Source organism: Orbicella faveolata, unplaced genomic scaffold (genome assembly GCF_042242905.1).
Source record: "Orbicella faveolata isolate gen_17 unplaced genomic scaffold, um_ofav_v1 contig_46, whole genome shotgun sequence".
NCBI classification, from domain to species: domain Eukaryota; kingdom Metazoa; phylum Cnidaria; class Anthozoa; order Scleractinia; family Merulinidae; genus Orbicella; species Orbicella faveolata.
In genome coordinates this window covers 12,512,501-12,527,476 of record NW_028301576.1, presented here as the reverse complement: position 1 = coordinate 12,527,476, position 14,976 = coordinate 12,512,501, and the positions used below count along the sequence as shown (strand labels likewise).

Below are 14,976 nucleotides of genomic sequence, written 5' to 3'. Positions count from 1 at the left end.
ATACATGGCCGCAGTTGCATATGGAATTGGCGTACGGTGGCTTCAAAGGGACATACACTTTTCTCTCCCTTTTTTTCACTTGCGACTTTGCTGCTACTTTCTTGCGACTTAGGTACGACTTTCCTGCTACTTTCTTGGGACTTAGCTGCGACTTGCTACTTTCCTGCGAGTTAGCTGCCTGGCCACCTCGCTAGGCAGGTTGCGTCGGCAGGCCAGGTTGTTTTATTTGAAAACAACGTGGACTCCTATCAATAATCGGTAGTCTGTTTTGCCTTGGCTTTACAGTATAGCTATGAAGTTTTTCGCCGTTTTCACTTTCATTTTGGTGTGCTCTACGTCGCTGGCAATGCTTCCATCTTACTCTCCCGCAAAAAGGAACAATGCAGAAATGCGCGACGAGATAATCGAGGACTATTTTAATCTCGGGCTTACTGCACCAGAAATCGCATTATTTCTCGTAAGTGTACATGGTATCGGGATCTCGTTAAGGCAATTGAAAAGAATATTCAGACGGTTGGGATGTACAAGACGTCGGCGTCGAAGTAATTTGAATGAGGTGGTGTTTCTCGGCAATGCAACCTGGCCTGCCGTCTCACGTGGCCCAGCTAGGTAGCCAAGCAGCTAAGTCGAAAGAAAGTAGCAAGAAAGTCGCAGCTAAGTCGCAAGAAAGTAGCAAGTCGCAGCTAAGTCGCAGCTAAGTTGCAAGAAAGTAACAGCTAAGTCGAAAGAAGGTGGCAGGAAAGTCGCAGCTAAGTCGCAAGAAAGTAGCAAGTCGCAGCTAAGTCGCAGCTAAGCTGCAAGAAAGTAACAGCTAAGTCGAAAGAAGGTGGCAGGAAAGTCGCAGCTAAGTCGCAAGAAAGTAGCAAGTCGCAAGAAAGTCGAAGCTAAGTCGCAAGAAAGTAGCAGCTAAGTCGCAAGTGAAAAAAAAAAAAGGGAGAAAAGTGCATGTCCCTTTGAAGCCACCGTATTAATTCAAACGGGCAGTTTATTTTTGGAAAGCAAAGTTTGAGTTTGTTTCGAGGCAACACGGCTTTCCAAGGAAACCGAATGTGTAATTTCTCACACTTTCTAGACATGGTCAAAACTGGACTGTTCTTATTTTCTTTCCTATAAGTGGACTGCTAACTATGAAAATCGTGAGTTGAATATACCATTTGGACTGAATGAAATATACGCGATATCAACAGTCCACTTCAGGCGGTGTGAATTTTTTAATAATTATTTTTGTTTCTTCAATTTCTATTTCTAGTTTATTTATGTATTTAATTATTCTTTTCCCTTACCAAACCAAACTCTATTTTAAATGTATTTAAATACTATTTTTAAAAACTGTTTTTAACCTATTTGATGAAATAGAGTAAAAATAGGGCGAAAAGTGTATTTTTAACATAGTTTTCGACTGACTTTAATGGTGTTTAAACCTATTTAAAACACTATTCTTTTAACTCACTTTTAATTGCCTTTTTTTATTTCTATTTTCTTTTTAATTTTTGTTGCCCTTTCTCTTTTCTCGTTCATCGATTGTCTTGTCTCTCGCTCGGAAATAAAGGCGCATATGATTAAGTCTGGGCACACGTAAACGCAGGTAGTTTCGCCTAATTTAGCGCACTGAAATTCATATATCTCTACGGTCCCATTTCTTGGATATTTTCAGTTTTGCTCTCGTTTGAAAAAAGGACTTTGTAAGGCATGTCCAGGTACCTTAAGAACCTAAAGCGTAAGAAATATTTCGACTTTTGTACTGTTGATGAGAGATCTCGCCAAATTTCGAAATACTAGCCAGGCACGTATAACCTTTTACGTAAATAGGAAGTGTCAATTAGAACTGGGAATTTCTAACCTTAGTGCCATTTTAGGTCGAAGTGTACAGCAAGGTTGAAAGCGAACCAAAACACGAGGTCGCCACCATTGAGCCAGAATTTAAATTTAGAAAAAGAATGGTCCTTTCCGTTTTTGGGGAGTTTGATAACTGTACCGTTACATTTAACGTCAGCAGTAAATAATTTAGGATTAAAGTTTTTTTTATAAAATGGGTGATTAAATAAAGTCGTTTATCGTCATGTGTTTTTCTTGCTTTATCAATATGCAGATTAAGAAAATTTACATCCGTGTTTGAAATTATTTCAAACACGGCCGTGGTTTTCAACTCGTTTTTCATTGGGTTTCTAAACCCATCCACCTGACCAGAATAAGATGCACTGGTTGGGTAAGAGCTTCATGAATAATTAATGAGTTTGAGAATCTCATATGAAAATCCCCTTTCCACTTTTATCAGATGTTTTCAGCTGGTTTATCCGCATTTATGCTAACAAATACTGTAAAGCTTAGCGTAAACATAAACCTAGCTGCTGCTACACGCTTCGTTGACAAAAGACATCTGGATCAGCTAAGGTTAGTCAAATATTGAGATTAAACGATGGTATAGGGCCTACTCTGGGACCTAAAGTCGCCGTAACTTCAGGCGACTTTGGGCAATTTAAGGCGACTTTAGGCGACTTAAGCAAAATTGGCAGAAAAACATTACGACTTTAGGCGATGTAAGGCGATTTTAGGCGACTTAAGGCGACTTAAGGCGACTTTAGGCGACTTAAGGCTACTTTAGGTGACTTTAGGCGACTTAAGGCGACTTTAGGTCCCAGAGTAGGCCTGGTATAAATTGTAGTAATCAACCGCTTTACTATCGTAGGTCTTGTCGCTAAGATTTATGGCCGCAAAAATTCCAGGACTGACTTTATCTAAAAATGTTTAATGTAAACTTGCTTTAAAATCTTCTTAAAGGAGGCGGCCGAAAAGCAACATACCATATGGAGTATTTTCTTTTCAAATATGCATTTTTGGCTTTGATGGGTGTTTTGCAGTTGTAACTGCAAGAATAAATTGAGGCATTTAGAGAAGAAAGAATTGAATTTCTCCTTTGGTGGTATAGTAGACAATGCAAAACCCGAAATGAAATTTTCCTTTTTCCGTTGGTGTAGAAGTTTAGTCGAAGGCATTTCTGAGGTGAGGAAAACTTTCGACGTTGTTACAAAACATTTTATTTGCCGAAATTTAGAGATCACGACAGAAAACTTCAAAGGATAACTACAAGTCATGACCATAATGAGGATAATGGAATTGGTTTTTCACAATCTTTTAGTGTCGAGGTCGTATGATAGTTTTGGGAAAACTAAATTACTGTTTGGAAAACAGCTCAAAAGGAGGTGTTAGGGAAAAAGCAATTTCCGACTGCTGCGTTTTTTGTCCAAAGTTCATGAACAGCTGGTTTCAGCGGACCCTAACTTTGAAGATAAAAAGCCAAACTTGAACTTCGCTGAAATAAGTAAGCTGCAACAGCGAACTGACATTGGCGTAGTGACGGTCTGCATAAGTACGATACTTTGAATCGAAGGAAGAAGATAATTTGGCAACGTTTAACATTATTTTTGAGTGAAGAAGCATGCTACAATTTTGTTAACATTTGATCAAACACCGGTTTAATTTAGGAACAGGAATAAAATATCGAGCTCCTTTTTCTTGTTGTCAAGAAATGGTGAGCAGGTCTTTATGAAAAGGAGGGACTGCAACGAGGTTTTCAATGTAGAGGCCTTGGAAATTAGGGTTTTATTTCCTTCGCTATGTCAAAAAGTAAAAATCGATAAAGCGGGTGTGTCAGTTTTTTTTAAGCCTGTGTTACAGCCGTGCACCCCAAAAGAAGAAATTGGAGAGAGCGGCTCCCTCCTTATTTTTCTTTCGGGGTGTTTGTGCGATTAATTGGTTCGCATCTAATTAAAGTACAGCTGAAAAGCTTATAACGTCCGGTCCTTTCGCGCTACGGCGTTTTAATTTCAAACTCAGTATAAATTTGTTTTCAAATGATTCAGTTAATTTGACAAGAGTACAAACACGGAATATTTGAGAGGTAGTCAGTTGACATAACGGTCTAATTAAACAGAAATATGGTTAGCATTTAATTGCACCAAGAAAAACGTTGTCAACGTTTTGAACACTATTTTCAGATGGAAAAGGAAATTCTCTTCGTGATTTCAAAGTATTTGCATAAGTTTCCTAAGTTAATCGTGCTATTGTATATCTTATTTGCCGATCTAGGTCTGGTCACAATTTTTTCTGAAGACACTTCGACAAAAGTAATCTATAGTGAATGGAAATTTAAACTTAAACTAAAAAGATATTCAGCAGCAACTTCGTATGTTCTATCTTTCTCATGTCATCTGTTTCTAGAGGTATATACTTTGGGGAAAATGCATTCTTGTTTAAAAATTATAAATAATTAAACGAGAAAAAAAAGGCAACAGAGGACTTTTTCCGTGCTTACATAGCCCCATCTAAACACTCGAGGAGTTGGCAGAATTCGACGCAGTTATGCCTCTCGGTTTTCCTCGGCTCTACATTATTCCAACCCTAAGCCCCCACCACCTCGTGTTCAGACGAGACTGTGTAAACAAGGAAACGGTCCTCTGTTGCTTAAGGTAAAGGTAAGGTAAAGGTAAAATCTTTATTTAGACACTGTATTTCCTTCAGGACTTAACAATATTGAATTAAATTAGTCTAACTACCTAACTAATAAATCACTAATAACTACGATAAGAGAAATGATAAAAAACCTGCCTGGGAAGCCGTGTATAAAAGCAAAATAAAACTTATATAAGACGACCATCAAAATCATAATTCTTCAACTTAGATTTAAATTCATCAAGAGACGGTGACTGACGAATATCCAAGGGTAAATTATTCCACAATACAGCTCCGCTGTAGGACAGACTTCCATGACAATAATTAGTGCGGGGCTGTGGAATGGCAGGCGAACAGTCGCTATCTCTTAAGTTATAGGTTACGGTATCGGAACGAAGACAAAGTGCGTACTAAGATAGTCCGGAACCATATTATTAACAATCTTATACATCATTATTGATTTATCAACAAGGCGTTGACGGTCCAGTTTAACCCAGTTTACCATTCGCAACAATTCATCAGTGCTACGATCGTAATTTCAAAAAGTTATGACACGTGCAGCACGATTTTATAATTTTTGTAGCTTTTGAGAAAGACTCTTAGAACAGGATCCCCACACCGAGCTGCAGTAATTGAGATGCGATTGGAACTAATGAATTGTAGATGGAAAGTAGAGTCTTATATGGGACCGAATACCTAATACGTTTAATGGCCCTAATACCAGAAGCAATCTTTTTAGAAAGCTCGTTGATATGACACTCCCAAGTAAGATTTGCATCAATGTGTACACCTAAGGATTTTACAGTCCAGACTTGCTTTATCGGAAACTGGTTAATTGTGGCAGTGGGATTCGCTGTAGAATTTAATAACCTTTGCTTAGAAGCAATCAGTAGGAATTCTGTCTTTGTCATATTTAAAGTTAGTTTGTTGGCTGCAAGCCACACACGAGCTCTCTCCAAATCAAGATTAATATAATTATTCATTTCAACAACATCACTACCAGCAAAAGTAATACCAGTATCATCGGCGTACATCCTTGGTTGGGAATGCTGGAGACAATTAGGCCGATCATTTATATATAATAGAAATAGAAGGGGCCCAAGAATCGTTCCCTGTGGAACACCACAGCGAAGGAACATTTTAGACGATTTCTTCCCGTTTACTAAATACGTTTGGGTTCGGTCCTTTAAATAAGAGCACAACCATTGGTTTGTGGAACCCTGAATACCATAAGCTTGTAATTTCGAAAGAAGAATAGTATGGTTCACAGTATCGAAGGCCCTCTTAAGATCTAAAAATACAACGGCATTAATAAAACCACGATCGCTGTTTAAAGACCAATTATCAGTCGCTTTAATCACAGCGGTGGCCTCATGGTTAGTGCGCTCGTCTCCGGATCGAGCGGTCCGGGTTCGAGCCCTGGCCGGGGACATTGTGTCGTGTTCTTGAGCAAGACACTTTACTCTCACAGTGCCTCTCTCCACCCAGGTGTATAAATGGGTACCGGCGAACTTAATGCTAGGGGTAACCCTGCGATGGACTAGCATCCCATCCAGGGGGCAGTAGAAATACTCCTAGTCGCTTCATGCTACAGAAACCGGGATAAGCTCCGGCCTGATGGGCCACTTGGCTCGTATGCAGCCTTTACCTACCTTTACCTTAATTAAAGCAGTAACTGTAGAATGAAGCGAGCGGAAACCAGATTGGTGTCTACTGAGAAGATCGTTGTCGTTTAGAAATGATACAACTGATCATGAATAATTCGCTCGAAAACCTTGGCCACAACCGGGATAATCGATATCGGTCGATAATTAGAGGATCACTCCTACTTCCAACTTCCTTAAAAAGAGGCGTGATTCTTGCACTCCTCCATTCGTCGGAAAAAATACCAGTGTCGATCGATTGATTGAATATCAGAGCGACTGACCCAGAGATTAAATCTGGACATTCTCTTAGCAGTCTGGCTGACACAGAATCAAGACCTGTTGCCTTTCTCTTGCATAATTTATTTAGGTGGGACAAAATGTGCAATTGAGTTACCAGTTACACGCTGGAAACTAAAACAACTGCTGGTTTGGTCAACAAAATCATCGAAGGAGGTGCCCACTTCTTCTATATCCCTGGACAGTTCTGGACCGATTTCTGCGAAAAATTTATTAAAAACCTCTGCGTTTTCGGTTGAATTGTCATTCTCGCTCCATTGAGCTCATAACAAGCTCATTAATTGCAGCTTTACCCGATTTGCAGCGTGTCACCTCACTGATAGCCGGTTTCACATGTCTTGTGGGAATTTCCATTGTAAGTTTCAAAGGTTTTATAACAGTAGGCCTTTTTTACATTCTCGATAGCACTGTTCACTTCATTACGCAACTTCTTAAAATTAATCCAATCACTTGGATCGCCTGTCCGCAAAGCCTTAATTTTGAGACGATCTCTCCGATACAACAAATTCTTAAGCCCCGCAGGGGTGATCCATGGACTTTTAGAGGCACGAACGTGTTGAGCGCTTTTATTACCTCCATTTTCCATTTCATTTTGTTTTCATTATCCATTTCTCTATGACTGTACCTATTATTTATCATTCCTGAGTTTTAACAAATCGAAATATTACGGCAATATTTAATTGCGTCTTTAAGACAATGTTCAAAGTTCCATCAAAAAACAAAACACGTAACAAGCTAGGTAGAGACAGGTTACTTTCGAGCGTCAAAAGAGGGTCTGGATGGGGGAGGGAGTGCAAATGTCAGTTGTCAGTTAAAATTTTGTCTATTTGTCAGTTGTCAGTTGAAGTTTCGGCCATTTGTCAGTTGTCTGTTAAGTGGCTGTTAATAATTCACTGAAGACCTAAAACCCCTCCAACATCACTTTTTTAGACGAACGGAATTAAAATTCCATTCGTCTTAACATTCCGAAAATTTCGAAACGGTGACAAAGGATACGGAAATTTCTTGGGAAATTTCCAGAAAATCGGGAAATTGTCAACTTTTGAAAAGGGAACCATTCAACTGAAAATTCCGGGAATTTAAAATAACAGCAGACATGGCGTCACGCTCGACACAGATGAGGAACGTATAAATGTACCTTGTTTACAAACCTACCGCTGGAAGGAAAAGCTGGCAGTTTCAATGCTACCTAGGTTTCAAGGATCGCTACAAAGGACCAAAGCCTTAATCTTGAAGCCAGGTATAAGAGATTTACGTGAATTTATCGGACCACTTTACAAAGGCGAGTATGAAAGTGAAGAATGATCATCGCAGTAAATTTTCCAATTTAAGCAATTGGAAAGAAAAAGCCTGAAAAAATCAGGGCTTCAACGGGATTTTTTTTTTTTTTTTTTTTTCCAGGCTTCTTCTTTCCAATTGCTTAAATTGGAAAATTTACTGCGATGATCATTCTTCACTTTCATCTACAACCGCAGTTCATATATGAATTATTTCATATAAACTTCACATCAAAGGCGAGTATGTTAGTTACTCACTGGAATATTTTCAAAATTTCTTGAACTTTAAGCGGTCATTAGCTTTGAAAACCTAGTGGGCAGACAAACTTTATAATTGTTTTAAATTAAGGGCCATTTATACTTTCTGTTCATGTAGTTCAGCAGTTTCAAACCGGTGCCACATTTTTAAAACGTGCCTTTAAATTAGAGCTATTTTCGTGTTTGGTTCAAAACTCCATTTAACGGGTAGAAAATCTTTTTTTAACCGTTGAAGGAACAACATTGAATTATAATTGCAATATCGCTAAACAAACTGCTATGATATATCTATAGTTGAAAAAAAGAATTGGGACTTTTGAGTGAATATTACTTTTTTTAGAGCGCCGGCAATATGTGCTGTTTTTCCACTTTCGACAGGCGTGCACTTGTGTCGAGCGGACCGAACTTCAATCAATCCTAGAAAAGTTCGATTAGAATTTTTAATCAAATAAAACTCATTTTAGTGATTGACTAGGTAAGGGCCTCGAAATCCCAGCTTATAAGAAAAATCGAATTTTCGAAGTAAAATCAGTGGTCGGCTTTTAGAGACAGCCTCTTAAGTCTTTCTTTAGTTTTTATTTTTTGCTATTTTTCATTTGTCAGTTGACCCCGTCCAGACCCTCTCAAAATCGTGCAGGTGCCTTTGTGGCAGATGTTGAGTATTCTAATCGGTGAATTAAGTCTTCCTTTAGTTTATTAGCGACTGAGACGACTTCAGTCAAACTAGAACGAACGAAGACTAACTCAGTTTCTTTCAAATTAGCGATTTCCAATAGACCATTTTACAATTGTCTGCTCAGTGACCTGGCCTTTGGATGGCAGCGAGGTTGGAGTTGACCTTGTTTTGTCACAGACCTTACTGCTTTTGTTGTGTAAACCAAGTTGTTCTGATGCTAACTAGGTGCATTTACATGACAAAAGCAGTGAGGTCTGTATCAAAACAAGGTCAACTCTAGCCTCGCTGCCATCCTAAGGCCAGGTCTCTGAGCAGACAACTGTAAAATGGTCTATTGTTTCTCTGTTAGAATGATTTTACAAACCCCGATTCTTATATGCTAATTGGAATCCTTAAATGCTGATTCATAATGTGCAAGAACAATAGAGCCAGCAGGTTCTAAAGTACACCGTTCTAATTTCTTTTTTTCAAGATGGTTTCCCGCAAACACAAACAAGAATGCTTCCAATTTTTTAATCTCCTTTTATCAAACAGATCGAGGCGCTCTCGATCTCATTACAATCTAGGTCTCGCTGGAAACTTGAACCGATGTAGAAAGCTTAGCTATGTGTACCAAGCAAAACAGGCTCAAACAGGAACTATATTTTAGCGGTCAAAATGCGTTAAACAAACCTTAAACAGATCAATTAAATAGCTGAGAACTGCCCGACTAGAACAAATATGGAGCAGAAACATGGCTTTTTTCTTCCTTATTTCTTGGCCTTGTCTAAATAGGTATTCACTTTTGTGAGCAAGTCGTTCACATTGTTCATGGTGTCCATGGCTTTCTGACAGATTTTTTGATGGGTAAGTTGTGCTTCTGTTGCGTGATCAATCTTTCGTTCCTTCTCCTCGTGCCTACCATTCTCTTCTTCTGAACTATTCAGTGATGAAGCTACCAATTCATTGTGAAGTTTCCTTTTAACAGCTTCCGCTTTTCGTTGACTCGGAGTCATCAGCGTGGAATACTTTTTTTTTTCTTAGCTATCAAGGCAGATGTTTCGTCTAGACCTGTCGACGTTGCTGGCTGGGTGGCAGGTTGAGGCGATCGCAAAGCATTCTTAATCAGTTATGCTGCGCATTCTCCCCGTTAAGCGATCTGTTGATTGTTCCAGATGCATCCTACAAACGTGGTCAGGCAATCCCGCTTCAATGACTCTTTGTTTGGCAAAGAGCAACACCTCCTTCCAGTCGTTGCCGTGGCAGAGGTTATAACATTCCACGATGAAGCGTTTTGCAATTTCACCGATAGAAACGCGTTTCCTTTGAGCACCTGATTGAAGAACCAAGCGAAAGGAATAAAGGCCTTAAGAAAATTGCTTCTGGGCGGGAATGGGAACACTTATTTAGTTTCTAGTCATCCATTTCTCGAAACATTTATAAACATTATATACCAGCCGAACCTTTTACCTTTATTTGGTTACGGAAATATCCCCATGTGGACACACACTCTCTTTGGTTTGACATTGATCCGTCATCTGTTGTCCGCATTGTCCACAAAGTTCTTCCAGAACTTTGGCGCTACTTTCAAAATCAAACTAGACGTTCTAAGAGCGCTTACTCGGGCTTCGTACCGCAGTATCAAATCGTACTTGCCGAAAACGCGTTTTGGACGCAATAAAAACAAATTAAAGAATCAGCATATTTTAGCACAAGAGTTCCGCTTAGATATTTACTATTCAAGTTACTTCGTCGAGTATTTCCCTAATCCAAATTGTGGGTTTAAACCATTTTGGTTCAAGAATGAAGCACAGCTGTCTACGCATTTAAGGAGAACTTGTTTGCAAAGAATTTTCCAGGTCTTTCTACAACTTATAGCGATTACATTGTACATGCTAGCAGAAATTATACGAAGTTCGTTTACTGGTCGTGGCGATCCGAGCAAATTGTGCAGCTAAACATCTTTGCCGTGTTGCGATCTTAAACCCCTTTCAAGAGCCACGCCACATGAGATATATCGATCTCTAATCGAACCACATCGGCCTTTCTACAGTGGCTATCGGCACTATCACTGTATGAATACTCAACTAGTGATGGACAATGAAGGACATATCCACTTTGTTCAGGCTGGATTCCTAGGAAACATGCACGATGCGGTTTCCTTCCGACTGATGGAACCTATTGGTCCCGGGCGCAACTTGGATCTACCACCCAATGCAAAGCTTTTTTTGGCTAATAAGGCGTATCCAGATGGTGGGTCACTATTGACACCCGTAAGAGCTGGCCAGATGCCTTTTTTAAATAACAGAGACAGAAGGAGAGCACGAAGGTTTAACACGCTCTTGTCTAAGAGGAGGGTAAAAATAGAACACGTTTTCAACGAAATGAAAGCCTACAAAGCCATAGGCCAGATTTAGCTGCACCCACGCTGGCTCATGCCTGTATGCGTGGAGTTAGTTGCTCTTTTATCTGCAAGAAGGGTGAGACTCTTCAAAACAGTCTAGAAGATACGGCGAAACGTCATTTCAACAGTTCTCCACAAATGGGCACTCGTTCTATTTACGTACTGAACTGTCTATAGACGCACAGTAATTTTGAATGCTTAAACGAAATTAGCTCTTGTTTGGGCTCGTTTTTGCATGTGCACATAGTCGTCCTATAACCCTAATTTTATTTGTTCTTGTCATCGAATAACAGACATATTGCAGTTGCTGTAGCTAAGCAAGCAAATCGCACGCAGACTGACTTGTTGGAGAACTTGCAGCTGTTTACCTGGGTTAACTGTTAATTGAAAAATATTAAGGTTTTTTAAGAGTCGCATGATGGTCAATGTCCTTTTTGGGGATTGAATTATCCAGTGATATTTCTTAATCCAATAAGTGAATAGTCAACGAGACGTAGCCGAGTTGACTTTCGCTCATAGAGAACGATGGTGAGTAGCCTAATTGTTTTAGTAGGCACTATAAACGATTAAGGACGTATGCGCGAAAATTTTCCAGTCGACAGATTTTTTTAAATTTTTAACGTAGTTACATAATGAGTTACTTGTGTCAGAAATGCAGAACTTGGGGGTCACCGACTTCGTTTCAGAGATTAAGCGTGTGGAAAACTACCCTGATTTTGACAAATTTGCGCACGTAATTCAGCATGGTCTACAGGGGTTTATAATTAAAATATCGAAGGTGACTGAACGGAGGCAAACGATCTTAGACGTATTTATAAAACAAATAGATTCCATGTTGCCGTGCGTCTGTTCAGTAATAAAACAGTTTTTTTGTTTGTTTGTTTGTTTGTTTTTTTGAGACTTAGAGAACTAGGTGCGATTTGTGAGACTTGGAACTGTACTGTTTTGAATGGCTGTGCTATTTTTCTAAGGTAACTCTCCACTGTGCCTTTCATTGTATTTAAGTCATAAAATTAAGGTTGCGCTGTCCTGTTGAATAGCAACAAACTTGATCCACTTTTTACCATCAGTTGCATCTATCTTAAAAACTAAGCCGGTGACCCCATATTTTTTTTATAAAAATCTTTTTATTACACACAGAATTTGCAATTTCGCACATGCATTCCGCTTTTGCTGTTGAATATTTTTATACATTAAAAAAATAGGGTCACGGGATCAGTTTTTGAGATATTAGCTTCAGATGCTGTAAGCCACACAAAGAACAAATGGACTGGAATAACTTCTCCAACAAACTTGAAAATAGGGAGGGCCTGTTATACTCTGGCGGTTTAAGCCAATTTTGAATGCCGATTAGCGGGTACATTCACATTTATCTGGCGGTTTGCGGTTAAGAAATTATCGTGCGGTTGCGGGAAATCATAAATTTAGTTTGCGATTTTCGTTATTCTTTGTGTGTTTTTTAGGTGGTCATTCAAACAACTCGAGCACTCTGTGTTTGTAAGCAGCCCACTGGACATCAAACTTTTTGTTCGCTGATTTCTGAATGTAAAGAAGTTGTTCCGTGCTGTTAACAGATTGATCATGATAGTCCCCTCAATAGGGTCCATCTGAGAAAACGCAATTCTTAACGTTGACCAAAAGGATCACGGCGTTTGGGAACAAAAAAAAAGTCCCTTCCTAAAATCAAAGCAAACATAGTCTTGAAGATCAGAAATGTGCTTGTCAAAATCAGGCACTCGCCACTGTCACTATAATAAATGTATATTAGACAACGTATTTTTGCGATCGCCGAAAGAAAAAATTCTACTCTTAGTCTATCTGGCTTATTTTCTCAGTTACAAAAATCCAACAGTTTTCCTTTTCATTTCTTTTTTATTGCAGTTCCGCATCAGTTTTTGACCCGGAAGTCGCTTCACTAACACCTCCGCAAGCGGCAATGAATAGTACAGTGGTTATTTCCGCTCTTGTCATCGTCGTGGTGATTGGATCATTAAAGTGTAACGCTAACAAGACGAAGCTCATTGTTGTCGTACTGGAGAGAAGGAGCACGAACAAAGCGTCCTCTGTCGGGATAAACCTCGCAATAGAAGCCGCCAAAAACTCTCCGGATTTGAAAGTCTTCCTGGACAAATATGAGATAGTCATAGGTGGCCCTTATCACACAAAGGTACGTTTTGTCGAAGAAAACGTTTAATATCGATAGGCTGTTGACCACCCCTAAGGTCAATATGGTTCAGTTGGATATTTGCCAAGTTCTTTAACTGCGTGTTTATATGGAACAAGACGTAGGCTTTGAAGCGAGAAAGTTATGCCCTCCAGAAACCTTCGATATTAATCGCTACAAAAGGAAGCCGCTGACATGCAACTATGAGAGATAGAAAGAAAGGTAAAATATTACGAAGAATGGAAAATTGAAAGATGGCAGCTTGAAAACTTACAAAATTACAAAGGTTTGTATGAAAAACCACTGCAGCTTCCTGCTAAGCTTTAAGGTCCATAAAAAGTTCCTCTTAAAGGATATAAACCTGAACTTGAAAATTTATCATGTAAGCTTATTTGTGAATGTGTTTAGTATTTCTAAGTGATGGATTTCCAATGACTAAATCAGTGTGTTCTTGAAAACAAGTCACGTGACCAACTGTTACAAGGGGCCTACAGGCTTCCCTTCAAAACTAACATAACTCGGAAAACAAGGTTGAAGAGTTTTGTAAGTAGTCCAAAAACTTCAGCTATAACTTACAACAAATGTTTTTTTGATAAATTGACCAGCTCATTTACAGACAAATGGGAAAAAACTGTTGTATTTTCACCAGTATGGCAGTTCAGTTTTCACGGAATGGAACGTGATTAACATCTTTGAAACTCTAAATGTCAAGGTAATTCCTATGTGCGTTTAAAATATGTCAAACGTGTTTTAACAATAAAAAAAAACTACATTTATGAAAGACAATGGCACCCAAAGACAACACAATAAGTTGAGTGTATTATTAAAATCTGTTCTTCAACAGGGGGTCCCAAGCAACGCTATTTTTTATTCTACCTTTGCGTTGCAAGATAATACACAGTACAATGGATCACGCCCGTTGATTCTGCTCGGTCCTAACACACCCGGCGAAGCCTCCTCGGTATTGAATGTGGTACGATTTTACGGTAAACTTATGGTAAGAAATGAAATAACCAAGATTATAGTAACGGAGTAGTGATCTCTATCTATAGAGCATAGATATTAGTCCCAAAACCTTTTCTCCATTCCGACGCTGTTTCAGCGTTTCAAGTTCCAGCTTGAGCCACGTACATCCGAGTTGACCGAGTATCATAATAATAATAATAATAATAATAATAATAATAATAATATTTAGTGAGGGAATCCAACTCACCAAAGGCGGTTTTCAGTGGAGCCCTCCTAAATAAAAATCACCTAAAAATGACATAAATAAGAGTTACCTAATTTCTAATATCTTGATAATATCTTACCAAAAAAGATATTAATAAGATACTAATATCTTCAAATCCAAATCTTTATATCCAAAGAAGATACTAATGTCGTATCAAAAAAGAGCCCAGGTTCTAGTATGGTCGTGACGTCCCTTCAAGAATGACATTTTTAAAGCAAAATGAATTTTCTGCTGAATCTACATGTTAAACGCGTACCCTGGAACCATTTAAGACCTTTGCAGACAACAGTAACTCTCCATTTAATCAGTTAACCTACAATCAGGCTTTTTGTCAGGCGAACGGGCTAAGGGCAAACAAAAACGCTAGATGCATTCATCGACATTTACTTCACGAGTCGTCTGCCGCCCCTTGGCTGCTTACCTGTCATACGATAAATGTGAGCCAATCAGATTTTACCGGCAATTCATGCTTTTCCTTTGGGCGCTTCCGCTCATCGGGATTAATTGGCAACCGTCACGGCTCAACACGCCCCCTATTCAATGGCGTTACTTAACTTTCAGCGTATGTCGTATTGTATTTCAGTTTCTATTACTC

The 14,976-nt window shown here is 39.0% G+C and overlaps 1 protein-coding gene across 1 annotated transcript in view; it reads left to right on the top strand.

Annotated features, from left to right (window-relative positions):
- The window catches only part of LOC149098416 (gamma-aminobutyric acid type B receptor subunit 2-like), a 202,585-nt gene that overhangs the window by 46,109 nt on the left and 141,500 nt on the right, over positions 1-14,976 (top strand). The window lies entirely within an intron of this gene.